Source organism: Danio rerio, chromosome 15 (genome assembly GCF_052040795.2).
Source record: "Danio rerio strain M-AB ecotype USA chromosome 15, GRCz13ab, whole genome shotgun sequence".
Classification (NCBI taxonomy): domain Eukaryota; kingdom Metazoa; phylum Chordata; class Actinopteri; order Cypriniformes; family Danionidae; genus Danio; species Danio rerio.
Genome location: NC_141035.1, coordinates 27,706,143 through 27,724,161, shown reverse-complemented (window position 1 = coordinate 27,724,161; position 18,019 = coordinate 27,706,143). Strand labels below are relative to the sequence as shown.

Genomic DNA, 18,019 nt, shown 5'->3' with positions numbered 1-18,019 from the left:
TCAGTGTAATGTGAAATTACTACTAATTTGAGGCGTCACCCTATTCAAGGAAAATAGTTTTTAATTAATTTACTTATTTTGCTAACAAAATTTCACATTCATAAATGTAAATTTACTAATAACCAAATTTTAAGGTGTTGATGGCTGAATTATGCTTATATATTAGCAGTGTCAGAGACTCTCTAAATAAGAAAGCCCTATACACTTTAAAACTTTATGAATTCTACAATGTATTTAAAAAAAAAATTACATATAAATATTCTGTATTTGTATTTGATTTATACTTACCCTCTGGCATGTATATTTTTGTGCAGTTAAAATTTCCTCCACAGTCCAAAGACATGCGCTATAGGTGAACTGAATAAACTAAATTGTCAATAGTGTGTGTAAATGTTAGTGTGTATGGGTGTTTCCCAGTACTTAGTTGCAGCTTTAAGGGCATCCGCTTTGCAAAACATATGCTGGATAAGTTGGCGGTTCATTCCGCTGTAGCGACCCTGATGAATAAAGGGACTAAGCCGAGAGAAGGACAATGAATGAGTGAATGACTACGAACCTACTGTACACGTTTCATGTTTGGGCAATGGATGAACAGACACTGTCACGTGTTATTAATGTACTTTACCTAAATTATTTGAACGAATATGAGGTCCACATATCAATTTTTTGAATTTCAAAATGATAGCTTCTGAGTCGTAATTGTCCCACGGTTGTGTCCGTAGAAAGTCTTCCTGCTTGCTGTTGTGACATCATGGTCGAGCAGGTTTGAACCGTTGTATGAAACTCATGCTGTGGAAATTGTACACATTCAAAGCGAACATTTCTGCTGTCTGAAGCGATAAAAGCCAGAGGCAGCCTGACGTTCTTCGACGTCAGCATCGAAGGGGTAAGTAGGTTTAAATGCCACTGGTTTATTGATTAGCTCATCTGCTTACGTTAATTGACATACTGCATGCTTGCTCATGGTCTAAAGAAACGGAAAGTCTTTATTTTCTTCAAATAAGTCTTTTTTTTATAAGATATTTAAATATTTAAAAATATTTCTTCTTGAGAGGTCCAATATATGTAGAGTTCAATTCACCTTTATTTGTATAGCGCTTTTACAATGTAGATTGTGTCAAAGCAGCTTCACAAAAAAGGTCATAGTAAATTGGAACAGTGTAGTTCAGTTTTTAGTGTTTAAGTTCAGTTCAGTTTAGCTCAGTTCAGTGTGGTTTAATGTTAACTACTGAGAGTCAAAACACTAAAGAGCAAATTCATCGATGCGCAGCTCTACCGATACCAAACCATGCAAGCTAGAGGTGACAGCAGAGAGGGAAAAAAACTTCACCGATAGGAGAGTGAAGAAAAAAAACCTTGAGAGAAACCCGACTCAGTTGGGCAAGACCATTTTAATTTCTCTGCTGGCCAAACGTCTTGTGCAGGGCTGCAGTCTCAGCAGCGGAGGCTGGAAGCTGGCCTTGGCGAAGACTCATCTGTCCCTGGAGCGTCACAGGAATCAGTCTCATCCTCTCCACTCCTCCATGACCACCACAGCAGCTGCTCAGGATACAGCCTGATCTAGGATATGGAAGCCTTGGGATCATCTCGTCGCTGGTCTTGGATCAAATCAGTGGAGCTGCATTGTCTGAGGGCCTCGGGATGTGTATACCTAGGTAAAAATGGAGAATAAAGAGAATAACTAGCGTAGCTGCTGTTCATAGTGTATATAAACAGGATGCAGAAACCTGTGTGGGAACCCGCTAAGTGATGCGCTGAGTGTATGCTTTACTAAACAGACAGGTCTTTAATCTAGTTTTGAACTGCGAGAGTGTGTCTGAGCCTCGGACGTTATCAGGAAGGCTATTCTAGAGTTTAGGAGCCATAAATGAGAAGGCTCGACCTCCTTTACTCGACTTTGCCATTCTAGGTACTACCAGAAGCCCTGAGTTTTGAGATCTTAAAGAGCGGGCTGGATTGTAGCGAGGTTGGTTAGATAAACAGGAGCTAGATTATTTAGAGCTTTATAGGTGAGAAGTAATATTTTTAATTCAATACGAAACTCAACAGGAAGCCAGTGTAAGGAGGATAAAATTGGGGTGATGTGATGATATTTTCTACACCTGGTAAGAACTCTGGCAGCTGGATGAGATGGATAGCATACTTCGTAACTTAGCAAAATTTCTCAGATGAAAGAAATTAGTTTTTGTGACGTGGGATATATGATTTTCAAAAGTTAAATTGCTGTCTAATGTGACACCCAGATCTTTTATAGTAGCGCAGGATTTTGGCCCAATAAGTAATAATTCTGTTTTGTCTAAGTTTACGAGAAGAAAATTGTTAGTCATCCAGTCTTTAACATCTCTAATACACTCAGTTAGCTTAGACAGTTCAGACATCTCATCAGGTTTAGTTGAAATATATAACTGAGTATCATCTGCATAGCAGTAAAAGCTGATCCCATGTCTTCTAATAATGTCTCCCAGAGGTAGCATGCAAATTGTAAACAGCAAAGGGCCTAAAACTGATCCTTGAGGCACCCCATACTTTACTGGGCTGACTTGTGAAGGTTGTCCATTAATATTCACAAACTAGTAATGGTCAGTTAAGTATGACTTAAACCATTGTAGAGCCTGTCCCTGGACACCTGTAGACTGATTTATGAGGATATTGTGGTCAATGGTGTCAAATGTCGCACTAAGTTTGAGTAGAACTAACAGCGAGATGCACCTTGTTCAGCAGCTAAGAGTAAATCATTGGTTATTTTTACTAATGCGGTTTCTGTACTGTGATGAGCTCTGAAACCTGACTGAAACACCTCAAAAATATTGTTCGTCAGCAGAAAGGAGCATAATTGAGTAGAAACAACTTTTTCAAGTATTTTAGACATAATTGGAAGATTTGAAATAGGCCTATAATTAGCTAAGTTGCTGGGGTCTAGTTGCGGTTTCTTAATAATAGGCTTAATAACAGCTAGCTTGTAAGAGTTTGGAACATGGCCTAAAGATAAAGAAGAGTTGATAATGTTAAGAAGAGGTTCTCCTATAGCAGGTAGCAGCTCTTTCAGTAATTTTGTTGGGTCCACGTAGCTGGTTTAGAGCTATTTATAATTTTATCTAGCTCTTCCTGTTCTATGCTTTTGAAGCAGTGTAGGTTATTATTATGATTCAATGAAATACATACAGGATTTGGGGTATGAGGTGGTACAGAAAGTTAAACATCTCCTATTTTCTGTCTAAAGCCTTCTATTTTATCCCTGAAAAAATTCATGAAGTCATCACTAATAATTTGCGGTGAAACATTTTGTTCCAAAGATGACTGATTATTTGCTAATTTAGCGATGATGTTGAATAAGAATCTAGGATCATGATTATTTTCTATCAGTTATTATTCTTTCAGCCCTGGCAGATTTTAGAGCCCTCCTATAGCTGGACATACTGTCTTTGTACGCAATTCTAAAGACATCTAAATGAGTTTTTTTTCATTTACGTTCCAGGGCACGGGTTGCTGTTTTGAGAGCGCCAGTATGACTATTATACCATGGTGTAGTTTTATTCTCTCTAGCCTTTTTAATTTGATGGGTGCCACAGTATTTAGGGTGCTAGTAAAGATGGCATTCATACTGCTGGTTACTATATCAAGGTCATTTGCGTTTGCGAGTGCATTTCGAAATAGAGAAAAATCAGGTAAGTAATTTAAAAATTCCTCTTTGGTGGATGGAACGACAGTTCTACTAGGGCGATATATCAGAGCGGATCTGCTAATTTCAGGTAAACACAGCTTATATAGTAAGAGGTAGTGGTCTGTAATATCATCACTTTGTGGTATAATGTCTACATCAATGACCTCAATTCCATAAGACAGAATTAGATGTAATGTATGCTTTAAGCGATGGGTTGGACCAACAAAGTTTTGCTTTATCCCAAGTGAGTGTAGTAAATCCATAAACGCGAGCCCTAATGTATGTGCAGTTTAGACGTACAAATTTTGCACGATCAGTCTTCTCAGTTAGAGCCAGTCATTTTTGGAACACACGTCCGATTGATTTAAGGGGTGTTACAAATGATTCTACTTTTAAATGCAAGTTAAAGAAATGGCTAAAAGCAAAACAAGTTTGTAATCATGTGTAATACTTTTGTCTAATATTTTTAGAAATTATTATTATATTAGATCCATATTTGGCCGCCTCAGCCAGCTAAAATCTTGAATGTAGTGGGACTTCACTACAGTCCTTTTTAAAAGATATATTTAATAAAAAAAAAATGTATTCCTTCTCGAGAGGTTCAATATATGTAAAGAATGAGGTAAAGTTGGTTTTATTTTCTCACATTTAGACTCTCTTTGATCATATAATTTCAGGAAAGTATTCTTTGCACATTATAAATATAGGAATCATATTAGCGTCCAATGAATGTCAAAGTATATCATTGTTGACAGTCAAATAGACAGTGCTCAATGTTGTGTTTAAGTAGGCATGGGCAGGTATAAGATTCTGATGGTATGATAACTTTGGATGAAAATATCACAGTATTTTGCTCAAATATTTTGAAACAGTAACCATGTAAGGCTAAATAAATTATTGACTTCTGCTGTCATCATTTGTTTAAAAAAATACAGATTTTTTTACAATTTAAAACATTATCTTTTCTGCTGGAAATATTGTTGTTCTTAAAAAAAACATAATAAAAAAATCGTACACATACCTAGGAATGGTATTGCTACAGTAAAGCTGGCTGCTTGACCACTGCTTATTTTAATAAATAACTGTTTAGTGTTTCTATTTTTAGTGTCAGTTTATATCAAAGTTAATTGAAAGAGGTTTTTCAAGGGTATCTAGTTATATATTAAATTTGTCAATTCAGTTTATGGTCATGTGTGTGGTGCTTTTCATAATAATTATAGTTTCAAAGCAGCTGAAAAGGTGCACATTATTGACTGAGGTAAAGTTGGTTTAATGTTCGCACATTCTTGATTGTTGGTGGTTTTCCCAGTTGGGAAAAGGTAAATGCGTTGATTTAATTGTTGCTCATCAGTTAGCAGCATTACCTCTTTACGTAGGGCTGTGAACCTTTTCAAAAATGTCTTGGCTGGGTAAAATCTGTGTAACAGTTTAAATGAAATTTCTCTAATTTTGTTAGTTATATATATTTTACAGACAAAGACCAAACTTTTTTCCATTGAATCTGGCCATATCCATCCAAAATAACGTCACATATCGGGTTGTTACAATTTCTTTTTGAAAGAGAGACCTGATTTTGTATTAACTTGAGGAAGGTTGTGATAAAAAACATGTTTTTTCCCACTGACATTTCCAAGGGGTCTAATGGCACAGACGAAACAATAGAGGTTAACATTCATTCATTAATTTGGAAGTCTCTATATTGTTTACCATGTTACTTTGAATATTCGATCAGAATTAGCATGCAAGTACGATTACTAAACAGCAATAACACAATTTAATTCACGGTGAACAATGCTGTACTTCTATAGTCATTTGCGGCCAATATGCTTTTCCTATTTAGAATTAGCAAAGAACAATTTTCTGAAATTATATTATTGAGGAGAATTTCTGAATATCTCAAAACAAAACAAACTTTACCTCTATGACGAAACACAGGATCTCCAGCATAGCCTCTAAAAACCATTATAATACCTTTAGGAATTGCATTCATTACAATGGAAAATTCACCAGGAAACCAAACTTGTATACAAACTCTTTATAATTAAAGAGAAGACCTCCTGAATAACTCAGATACAGTCAAAATACTTTTCTCAAACCAACCATTTAAAATAGAGATTTGCTTTTATACAAAATGACCTGATTGTTCCAAATAAAATACTGATGAGTGTTTGTAAATCAGTGACCATGCAAGTGAAAATTGCATTATTTATAAGGGATTCTAGCAATATTATAGTTACAAATCAAAAGAAATGGGAGAAGTTGAGTTTGGGTTAGTCAGAAGAGACTTTTTTTATCATTATTATCATAAGTTTTGAAACATTACATGAAGTAATAATACAAATTCAGATATATGCCATATCCAGGAACAATACAAGAGTTGCAAAAACACAGCCGGAAATGATAATTAAGCAAAAATATAACAGGTGTGGGGAAGAAAAAAAACAACATTTTCATATATATATATATTATTTGAAACTTTTAATATGGATAATTTCAAAAATAGTTTTGGCACAATAGCGCCCCCCAGGCGCCCGTATGCGCCGCATATACTGCATACCCCCTTATATATTTGTTAAAAATGTTTATTTAGCATTTTATAAGCGTATAATATTGTATTTTATTAAATTAAAAAAATAACTTAACCCCCACCCCCATTTTTCATACCATATACATGTTTTTATGAATTTATTATGTATCATATTGATTCATCAGGCCTTTTGGTAACTTCTTAGCTCAAAACTATTTAAATTTTAGCTACAAACAAAGTTATAACATTTCAATTAAATAGAACATTTGTTTGTTTGTTTGTTTGTTTTTTACACTAAACATTTGACAGTCTTTTTTATTTAACTTTTAGCAGTTTCAGTCAATTGTTCTTGCAACTTCTCACAGTATGCATGTGAGAAGTAATTGCAATGTTCTTTTGCCCTTTAGGACTCTTATGTCTATCATTTTGTTTTGACAAATGTAGTACAAAAAGTCCAAAAGCAAGGCTAGTCAAGGTGACATAATCATTTAGTGAGGGAAAATTAAATTGAGAAGAAATTTGGGGTGGTATGAGATGCATTTCTTTGCGACTTAACATGCTTAATGTAATTATACCTTTTACTACTTCATTATATTTCAGTTGTGTTCAGAACTGCGAAACTGTATTTTTTGAAGCATATTGATATCTTTATTAAAAAATATCTTTAATTTATTGATGGAAATATTTTCCACATTTTATCACTTGCCTGTTATAAAATATAGTTGGATTGAAGGGGGGCGCGCAAAAGTTGAAGCCGCATACTCATCAGTAAATGTGCAGTTGCGCCCCTGGTTGTGTACAACATTATGATGGAGCGGCAGGCTAACGTAATACCCATGCTTTTCGTTTTATGTCAGGAATTACTGAGACTTGCATTTGGCTAAACTTAAAAACGATTCAATACATACAGAATTTACTACTCACCATAACTTTGATGAAGGAAAATCGCCTGAATATGATGTTTCGGAGGAGCTCTGCCATTGCTGCGCTGAAATTTTAACCTGATCCAACAAACGACTCTCACGCGCATGCGTACACGCGCTTTTGCTGCAAGGTTTGTTCGCCAAACACAAACACTATTTTCACTGCTCTTTGATAAATTGCCAAAGCACAATTTTATGTTTGGTGAATGAATATTTTTTGTTTTTACTTCAGACCATCAGCTAAAATTAATAATGTGGGGGTTTTTTTTCGTTTGGGGCTTATTATTGTGAAGTCATTTGTTGAGTCAATATTTAATTGTCAGTGTCCACAATTATTTTATTTACAGTGTAATTTTGTTTTATTGAATCTAATAATGAAATAATTAATGCAAAAATATGATCAGATAAAAAAACGTATTTGAAATTTGGTTAAATAAAGTTTGATTGCAACAAAATTTGATAAAAATTGATTATGAAAATAAATAAATAAATAAAAGACAAAATTTGATGTATGTTTTCGTTTTTATTATTGTTTTGGGATCTAGATCTGGTTATGAAAAAATAATAATAATAATTATCAGGATATCTGCTTACCCCAACTGATTTTAATCAAATTTAACTGAAAGTGTTAATGTTTCTGTATTACACATTTTGTTTAGTTCACACTATATTTACTTATTTATAATGTAAAAATGACACAATGTGTAATAGAGAAGCAATAGAGAAGAACTCCTCTACTGCTCTGATTGACTTTCTGCTGATCAAGTGTTGTTTACATTTAAATGACTCCAATATTCTGTCACCACGGCAACCTGAGTTTACACTGAAATCAACACATCTTTCTGAATCTGATCACTTGAGCTCTTTCAACTCTTCACTTTGACAAGTTTCATCAGATTGTCTGATTTGGAAAGTTGATATTCATGGAGCAGCGGCGCCTCAGACGAATCAGGAGTCTTCCAGCACACCTAAAGGACTTCCTGCTGGAGGGTGTCCCGTCTGTTCAGGATCCTGCAGCTGTGATCAGGTTGGATCATACTTACAGCTGTATCTCTTCCCCAGGTCTGAAGGAACATCACCTGAAGAACGCAGCTGTCCTTCCCCAAATCCGTCCAGCATCCTCAGTGCCTTCAGTGGACGTGGGACAGCAGGAGGAGCCACTCTCTATCCATGGCTACAGCGTTCAGGCCTACCAGGACATCTACCGCTCTGTGGTCGAGCCCATGATCAAGAGTCGTCCCTACAGCCTTCAGCTGGGCCTGGAGATCAAGCAGCGGCTGTGGGAGGCACTCAGGTGTCCTGTGATGGAGGAGATGGTGCAGGCTGATGGAAGAATCCTCATTACAGAACGCAGATGTGGATCCAGACCAAACAGCATGGCTCCTCGAGTCCATGTGGACATCAGTGGAGAGCCACAGCCTGAGAAGCCCAGCAGAAAGAGGGCCAGACGCTGAGTCTTCACAGTGTCCCAAACCACACTGCAGGCCTGCGTATGTATATAGTGTACATAGTTGTAGAGCAAGTTCACAGTAAGTTTCCTTTTGCATGTTTTGTTTCATCAACTGGTTGTTTTTATTGATTCTTGGTGTTGTTGACTTGAAGTTCTTGGTTTGCTCGGTGGTCTTCAGGATGTTTCAGGTGGTTTTCTGCACGGTTGTCGAGGTTTTCTGAGCGGTTGTTCTCGTGTTGCTGGTCGCTCGCTGGACTCTTCTGAGAGTTTCGATGCGTTTAGTGGTTTGCGGTGTCTGTTAGGTTAGGGTAGGTTAGGTTAGGGTCCCTCACGTGGTTTGCAGCTTGACGTGCTGTGAGGGCTTGTGTGCATCAGTGATGCTGAGAGCTTCGCCACTGGTACTTCACAGATACCGGTAGGGTCACCCATAGTGGACTGGTCTCAGCAGAGATGCCCGACTAAGACAAACCAGCTGATTCTGGACAGCAGATTTACATCAGAATCACCTGAAGATTTGGAAGTCGCAGGATTCGTGGAAGCAACCATTCTAAATAAATGAATCAATTAATAAATTTGTTATTTATTACACATAAAAGAGGCTGCAATTCTTTTCTTTTCCTCTATTATGTTGATTTTTTATCAAGTTATAATTAATAAATAAAAGTAACAATTCTGGAAATATTTTTACCCTTTTAACCTGATTATCAAAACAATCCACCACTAATTGCACTATTAAAACTATAATAAAATAAGCCATAATAATAATAATTATCATAATGATAAAAAAACATACAATAAATAAAACAAATGTTTAAATAATTTATTCAATTTTTTGATAGAATAATATTTACAATTAAGTTATAAATATAAATAAAAAAATTTTATACGCTGTAAAAAATGAATCAATATAATATTTATTGAAATAAATTTAAATATAATTTACTCCCCAAACTACATTTTCTAGTGACTGGTCACATCTAAATTCAACTGTGGCAACAGCCTGTCAACATTGGCGAAATGAGAAATAATATGTTGAACCAATAAAAAAACTATCAAGTCTGCCCAATCATGTTATTGGCCCAATTGAATGTTTTAGATTGTGTGCAACAAGCTTTTTTGGTTTCGCCTAATTTAAAAATGTATATTGGTTAATTGTATATTGGTAAACAATGCTAAAGCAACTTTACTGAATTGTTTATTCCTCGTTGTCCCAAAAGAAAATGAATAATAGAATAAACAACATCATAATACACTAAACACTGCCACATTTATTTATTTATTTTTATTAAAGAGACACTATTGTAAAAGTACTTTAGAATAACAAATACATTACACATTTCAACAAAGTATACCGTATAAATTCTAGCATTTAATTTCTCCTAATATTGACCTCATTCTTTAAGGCGGAAGTTTTTCCGATTTGTTTTCGAACATCTGATTCAGTGCCCTATGGGAGAAATGACTAGGAATATTAAACAGCGGAAAACAGACAAACTACTTGCTCTACAAACTAGTGTGTTTATGACTCTATAGACAAAGCAGAATAATATATTAAGAAAATATCAGTTTGCAACATCAAGCATCAAAACAAACAGTTTTTAACGTCTAAAAATCAAAGGAAGTGAATGAGAGCGGAAATCTCCAGAAAAGATTCAAATGGCTGCGCCTGCTCGTACGTGAGGAATAAGGTCAATACATAGAGCTGAAGTGTACTTAATATATATCCCAAATATCTGCAAAAATGTAAAAAAAAAAAAAAAAAACAGCATAAAATGTGAGTATTTTTGTGAGGTTACTTTAACCATTGTTTAGTGTTGTCACCTCAATACTTTCATTCTACAAAAGATAATCTGAACTTATGAAAATCACATTTTTAATGGTTAAACCCATTCATTAACATTAAACATTTAATATATTTGCATATAAACAATGAACGGTTCATTCCGCTGTGGCTCCCCCTGATAAACAGGGGACTAAGCTGAAGGAAAATTAATAAATGAATATTAAAATTGTCAAAAGCACCATCAAATCTAAACAATGGGTTACTTTACCCAGTTGACACAGATGATTCCAGAACAGAGAAAAAAAACTCACAAAAGTTTCAAGAAAAGTAAAAAAAAATCTTCAAGAGGAACTTCAAGCACATAAAGCTGCATCTGTTTTCAAATATTTACCATGTAAACCTATTTAGTCATTGTATTCCAGGTTGAGTAGAAACTATAATCCAAAAGCACAAACGATGCACTGATAAAGCGTCCTATTGTCGAGCACCATCTCCTCTTCCAGGACAGCAGACATTCAGCACAGTTGACAGGGCTCTTAAACTTCATCATGCTCCTGATGCTAACTGTTTCAAGGATTCCCATCTTCAGTGTAGCTGTGTGGTTTTCCAATGGCCCTGTATGTTAGAAATATAAAACGGCAATGTCAATATTAAGCCTATATCAAATACATATTCAAATGTCACCATAATACTGTGTCATTTTCAAAAACACTATTCCTGTTGGATCACAAATGTAATTTTACAATGACAGAATGTGGATGTTCACATATTTATTAGCATAGTAACACTATAGTAATTAATACTTTCCATACTGTGAAAATGCTATGTGGTAAATTGCACATTTATATGTAAAATGTCACTTTGGCCAGGCACCTGTTTGTTTCCAGCAATGGTTCTAAATATCATTTACAGTGAGTAATTAACAGCAGAAGACAAAAAACAGGTTTTCTTTCACACAAAACTGAAAATTCTGCTGTAATTTACTCTCCCTTCCTTTATTCCAAACCAGTTTTTCTTTCTATCTTCTGTAAAGAAAATATTTTAAAGAAAGCTGGAAACCTGTAACCATTGACTTCCATAGTATTTGTTTTTCCTACTATTGAAATAAGTGGTTACAGGTTTCAGCTTTTTTCTAAATATGGCATTTAGTGTTCAACAGAAGAAAGAAACTTACAAAAGTTTGAAACCACATGTGCCTGAGTAAATAGTACAATTTGATTTGGGGGTGAACTGTCCCTTTAAGAACAACTCCAAATCAATGTTTAATATTTTCAAGTTGAAATCAATAAGGCAGGCTTGTGTTTTATATAATATTTTGTTTTATAGAAAATAAATATGGCTACAGTAGAACTGACAACCGGTAACATATAACTAGCCAGAGCAATGTCTGTAATTAACGTTAACGTGTTGTATACAACAGTGGTTCTCAAACTGTGGTACGCGGAGGAATCGCCAAATAATGAAATAAACAATTAACACTTTTAATCCTTTGATGTGTATTATAACATCGATGTGATCAGCATTGACTGTTTTGTGAAGCGTACGATCACAGCGCTGTGCTTATAGTGTTTATTTTAGTGCAATGTGTCATAAACTGTTAAAAATCAGTCTCCGAAGCTTAAGAATTGAGTCTGATGCGTGATTTGACTGACATGAAAAGTGGCCAATCACAGTCGACCTTGTCAAGTTTTGAGTGAAACGTAAGGGCGGGACAAAGGCATTCTGAGCTGCAGAGACAGAAAAAAACAACTTAATAACAAATGTTTTGTTGGAATAATGCTTCTCGGATGTTTTCACTATAAAGATGTCTAGCAGAGTAATTATACCGCGGACATTTTTCCTGCCTATTTGATGATCTACACATACATGTTTCGCTCTCCCACAGCGAGTCGACTCGCCTCTGACCTGTCACTCCTCTAAACACAGTATGAATGGCGGCGCGGGAATGGAGGAATTGCGCAATAACTAATTTCTGCAAATGTGGCGAGTGCTTTATTTTAACACGAGAGCGCATTAATGTACGCAAATCACTAAAACAGATATGCGAGCTCTTAAATAGGCTTTTTTAAAATAAACTGCAAGTGCTCTCATGATCGCGTGTGTGCTCAGATTGAACACAATCGCGATCTGTTCACTATTAAAGTAGACATTATTTATCTTTGCTCCTTTACTAAATTTAGTCAAAAGTATTCAAAGTTATCAAGTATTTAGAAATAGATTGATGCATGATCGGTGACAATGCTAATGGTCTTCTAATTTGACTATATTGTGACGTAAAACTTACTTTTAGCAAAGGTGGAACTTTTTTATTTCTATACGACAAAAGAATTATGCTGGAAATGTTTCTGGATGAGGTATTTGTGTGATTTACACATTTAGCTGTATTAGCTGACTTAAAGCATTACAGGTCAAAGCAATCCGTTGTTACTTGGTAATTTTGTCCAAATTAACAATAAGGCTCTTAAAGCACTGCTTTGATAAGTGTATTGTTGTCATATTTCAAATACCTCAAGTAAAATGAAGTCATTTGTTTAATTTTTTTTTTTTTTACTGACAGTGTACTTGTATTTTTTGTAAAGTTTGTATTTTAGTTTAAGATCAAGTGTAAAATAAAATCTCCATGTGATGTACAGCTTTTTAAAAAACAAAATTGCCATATTGTAAAGAAAAATAGTGTAAAATATGTAAATAAAAGGCCAAATTTAAATCTTTTCATCATATACTTTAATTAATCCTTTCAAAGCTTGAAAATATTGTTAAAAAATGGCCAAAAAAAAGTGTCTCTATGGCCTTAAAGATTATGTGGTAGTTTTACCAGTGCTATTGAAAAAGATTAATTGTCATGAAAGGAAAAATCGACCATACTTCCTTTGTTAGTGCAAATTCCTTTACATGTAGCTTCAAGATTTAAGCAATTAAACCATTCAATCAGGTTTACACTTAAAGAAAGTGATTTCATAATGAAAATCAGATTTTTTTTTCAAAAGTAACCAACTAGTACTTTTTAAAATGTTGGGTTAAAAAGTGCCATTTAAATTCAACTGGAAAATTAGCCCAACATTTGATCAAATATGGACCAACCAAACCACTTAGTTAAAACGTATCATTTAAATTTAATTGGAAAAACTAACCCAACATGTGGTCAAATACAGACAAAACAAACTGCTGGGTTAAAATTTTTCATTTTAATTTAATGGGAAAAATGAACACAATGTTGGGTCAAACATGGACAAACCAAACCGCTGGGTTAAAAAATTTAATTTTAATTGGAAAAATTACTTTGAATTAAAGAGAACTTTGTACTTTTACCTAATATTAGTATTATTTACTAAAATTTATGTTATTTTAGCAGTGCAATAGTATTTTTACTTGAGTACAATAAAGATTTCACAAGCATTTAGTGCAGGATTATTATATTATCAATATATGATTAATAAATATTATTATTATTATTATTAATGCTTTTTATTTGTATCAATTACTATGCAATGTTTTATGGGCTGCTGAGAATACATTTCAGGTCTTCAATACATAGCATGTTATTCTTGAAAATAAAAAACAAATAGGTGCTGGTAAAAGTGCTTAAAATTCCTTGATTTTCATTGGGCTGTGCCTGTATGATAAGTACATTTAACATATATTTGTCAGAAATCAAGATTTGTCAGATTGTGTATGAATATGACATATAGCCAATATTTATGTGGTCCAAGCAACATTTCCAGCTTTTGATGAATAGGCTACTATAAATACTCTAGATTTAAGTACAGCAGTTTTATTTTTACTTTTTAAGAACAATCCAATTTTTTATTGAACTTTTAAAAGCATATTTCAATTAAAACAAGTTTTTTTTTATCTGCAAGCACAGTTAATGTTCAGACTATTTAAAATATTTAAAGTGACTGACAATAATACATATTCTTAATGATAGGAATTAATCTGCCTCGTTTTTAAACTGTGCACAGCTTAATTAGGCCTACTTGGAGAGACAATTTTTTCTAAGGTGGTACTTTTGGTGAAAAAGGTTTGAGAACCACTGGTGTACAACATTATGACGCAGCGGCAGGCTAACGTAATACCCATGCTTTTCGTTTTATGTCAGGAATTACTGAGACTTGATTTGGCTAAACTTAAAAACGATTGAATACATACAGAATTCACTACTCACCATAACTTTGATGAAGGAAAATCGCCTGAATATGATGTTTCGGAGGAGCTCTACGATTGCAGCGCTGAAATTTAAACCTGATCACTAGGGATGGGAAGATTAACCGATATGTATCGATACGCGGTTGTGCGCGTTCACGATGCGAGTGCATCGGTTCAGCAGCAGAGGATGAATGAAATTTTGGAAGCAAATCGAGATGCATCGGTTTTTGCGAGATGCATCGATTTTTCCGAGATACAGCTTATATTTTTAATATAGAATGTATTTTTTATTTATTAACAAGTGTTGTCAACCTGTTTTTGGCGCATAATTTAATCGACCTACATAAAGTAAGCCTTAGCAACGGATTTGCGGATGTGCACACACTACAACTCAGTGTATCAGGTGTGCGGATGAAGCTAGTGGTGCGCCCTCAGAAAGCGCGAGAAGCAAAACAAACATTTTATTCCTCACTGAGTTTTAAATCTAAAGTATGGCAACATTATGGATTTAAGGATGGACGACATGACAGGACAGATGCAATTTGCAAAATGTGCCGCGCATCTGTAAAATACGCGGGCAGTACGACTCATCTGATATCTCACTTGAAGCGGCGCCACGGTGTTGTTGTGAAAGCATCTTCCAGTGTTTCTGCATCCCCGGCTTTCGCACTGCTTCAACCAGCTCCAAAAGTGGTGAGAAAAGCAGTGCAAGTTTTTTTTTCCATGCGCAACAGTTCTGCTCGCTCTACGCCAATAACAAATGCTATTGCATTGTTCATCTGCAAAGATATTCAGCCTAGTGTCACGGAGAACGAAGTTTTTAAACACCTCCTCCTGTTAATTTTTATTTAATTATAATAATAATAATATTAATAATAATAATGATAAAAATAATTGGGTGTCACAGTGGCACAGTGGGTAGTTTGACCACCTCACAGCAAGAAGATTGCTGGTTTGTTATATTTTTATTAGCCTGTTGTTTACAGTGACAGTGATGTTTCAAAGCAGCATAACACTGCTAGTTCACCTTAAGTTTTGAATAATCAGTGGCAAAATATATCTTTGTAAAACTTGTTTTTATAGTTGAAAAGTTAAATCACAATTCTTGTTGTGCAATGCTAATTTTATTTATGTTGAAAGAGTGCAAATATATATATATTTTTTAAATATATATTGCACTTATACATTCTGTTTATCTTGAAAATACTTAAATAATATGTGCTATATGTTCTAAAATGGCCCTCTACTGTAAACTGACACTCTGGCTTTGAGAGAAAAGCCAGTTTGTAAAAAAAAGTCTTGGTTTTGCTTGGTTTATAAATAATCAAACTCATTCAATGGCACAGCATCCTCTTTCACATCATCTCATAAACTTGATCTAATTAGTTAGTGCTGAAATATCGCATCGTATCGTGATATGGGTGTGAATCGTATCGTGTTGCATCGCAATATGTCACAAATGTATCGCTAATATATCGGATCGTATTCTTTGTATCGAGATGCGTATCGGATCGGCATTATAGCTTAGATGCCCAACCCTACTGATCACAACAAACGACTCTCACGCGCATGCGTACACGCGCTTTTGCTGCAAGGTTTGTTCGCCAAACACAAACACAATTTTCACTGCTCTTTGATAAATTACCAACGCAGTTTTATGTTTGGTGAATGAATATTTTTCATTTTTACTTCAGACCATCAGCTAAAATTAATAATGTGGATTTTTTTTCGTTTGGGGCTTATTATTGTGAAGTCATTTGTTGAGTCAATATTTAATTGTCAGCGTCCACAATCATTTTATTTACTCTGTAATTTTGATTTATATAATCTAATATTGAAATAATTAATGCAAAAGTATGATCAGATTAAAAAAACGTATTTGAAATTTGGTTAAATAAAGTTTGATTGCAACAAAATTTGATAAAAATTGATTATGAAAATAAATAAATAAATAAAAGACAAAATTTGATGTATGTTTTCGTTTTTATTATTGTTTTGGGATCTAGATCTGGCTATGATAAAAAATAATAATGATAATTATCAGGATATCTGCTTACCCCAACTGATTTTAATCAAATTTAACTGAAAGTGTTAATGTTTCTGTATTACACATTTTGTTTAGTTCACACTTTATTTACTTATTTATAATGTAAAAATGACACAATGTGTAATAGAGAAGCAATATAGAAGAACTCCTCTACTGCTCTGATTGACTTTCTGCTGATCAAGTGTTGTTTACATTTAAATGACTCCAATATTCTGTCACCACGGCAACCTGAGTTTACACTGAAATCAACACATCTCTCTGAATCTGATCACTTGAGCTCTTTCAACTCTTCACTTTGACAAGTTTCATCAGATTGTCTGATTTGGAAAGTTGATATTCATGGAGCAGCGGCGCCTCAGACGAATCAGGAGTCTTCCAGCACACCTAAAGGACTTCCTGCTGGAGGGTGTCCCGTCCGTTCAGGATCCTGCAGCTGTGATCAGGTTGGATCATACTTACAGCTGTATCTCTTCCCCAGGTCTGAAGGAGCATCACCTGAAGAACGCAGCTGTCCTTCCCCAAATCCGTCCAGCATCCTCAGTGCCTTCAGTGGACGTGGGACAGCAGGAGGAGCCACTCTCTATCCATGGCTACAGCATTCAGGCCTACCAGGACATCTACCGCTCTGTGGTCGAGCCCATGATCAAGAGTCGTCCCTACAGCCTTCAGCTGGGCCTGGAGATCAAGCAGCGGCTGTGGGAGGCGCTCAGGTGTCCTGTGATGGAGGAGACGGTGCAGGCTGATGGACGAATCCTCATTACAGAACGCAGATATGGATCCAGACCAGACAGCATGGCTCCTCGAGTCCATGTGGACATCAGTGGAGAGCCACAGCCTGAGAAGCCCAGCAGAAAGAGGGCCAGACGCTGAGTCTTCACAGTGTCCCAAACCACACTGCAGGCCTGCGTATGTATATAGTGTACATAGTTGTAGAGCAAGTTCACAGTAAGTTTCCTTTTGCATGTTTTGTTTCATCAACTGGTTGTTTTTATTGATTCTTGGTGTTGTTGACTTGAAGTTCTTGGTTTGCTCGGTGGTCTTCAGGATGTTTCAGGTGGTTTTCTGCACGGTTGTCGAGGTTTTCTGAGCAGTTGTTCTCGTGTTGCTGGTCGCTCGCTGGACTCTTCTGAGAGTTTCGATGCGTTTAGTGGTTTGCGGTGTCTGTTAGGTTAGGGTAGGTTAGGTTAGGGTCCCTCACGTGGTTTGCAGCTTGACGTGCTGTGAGGGCTTGTGTGCATCAGTGATGCTGAGAGCTTCGCCACTGGTACTTCACAGATACCGGTAGGGTCACCCATAGTGGACTGGTCTCAGCAGAGATGCCCGACTAAGACAAACCAGCTGATTCTGGACGGCAGATTTACATCAGAATCACCTGAAGATGTGGAAGTCGCAGGATTCGCGGAAGCAACCATTCTAAATAAATCAATCAATTAATAAATTTGTTATTTATTACACATAAAAGAGGCTGCAATTATTTTCTTT

At 35.4% G+C, this 18,019-nt stretch overlaps 2 long non-coding RNA genes across 3 annotated transcripts in view; both read right to left on the bottom strand.

The window, feature by feature from the left end:
- Positions 1-7,218, bottom strand: part of LOC147840649 (uncharacterized) — a 32,205-nt gene extending 24,987 nt beyond the window's left edge. For both annotated transcript variants that reach the window (XR_015509485.1, XR_015509486.1), the window contains exons 1-3: positions 7,113-7,218; positions 1,283-1,651; positions 289-366 (exon numbers count right to left, since the gene is read on the bottom strand). This is a non-coding gene — a long non-coding RNA (uncharacterized LOC147840649). The remainder of the gene's footprint in view (positions 1-288; positions 367-1,282; positions 1,652-7,112) is intronic.
- Positions 7,219-9,828: 2,610 nt separating this feature from the next.
- Positions 9,829-16,106, bottom strand: LOC147840648 (uncharacterized). Its single transcript, XR_015509482.1, has 3 exons — positions 16,040-16,106; positions 14,510-14,593; positions 9,829-10,959 (listed from the first exon to the last, which is right to left on the bottom strand). It is a non-coding gene; the product is annotated as an uncharacterized LOC147840648 (long non-coding RNA).
- Positions 16,107-18,019: the final 1,913 nt, after the last annotated feature.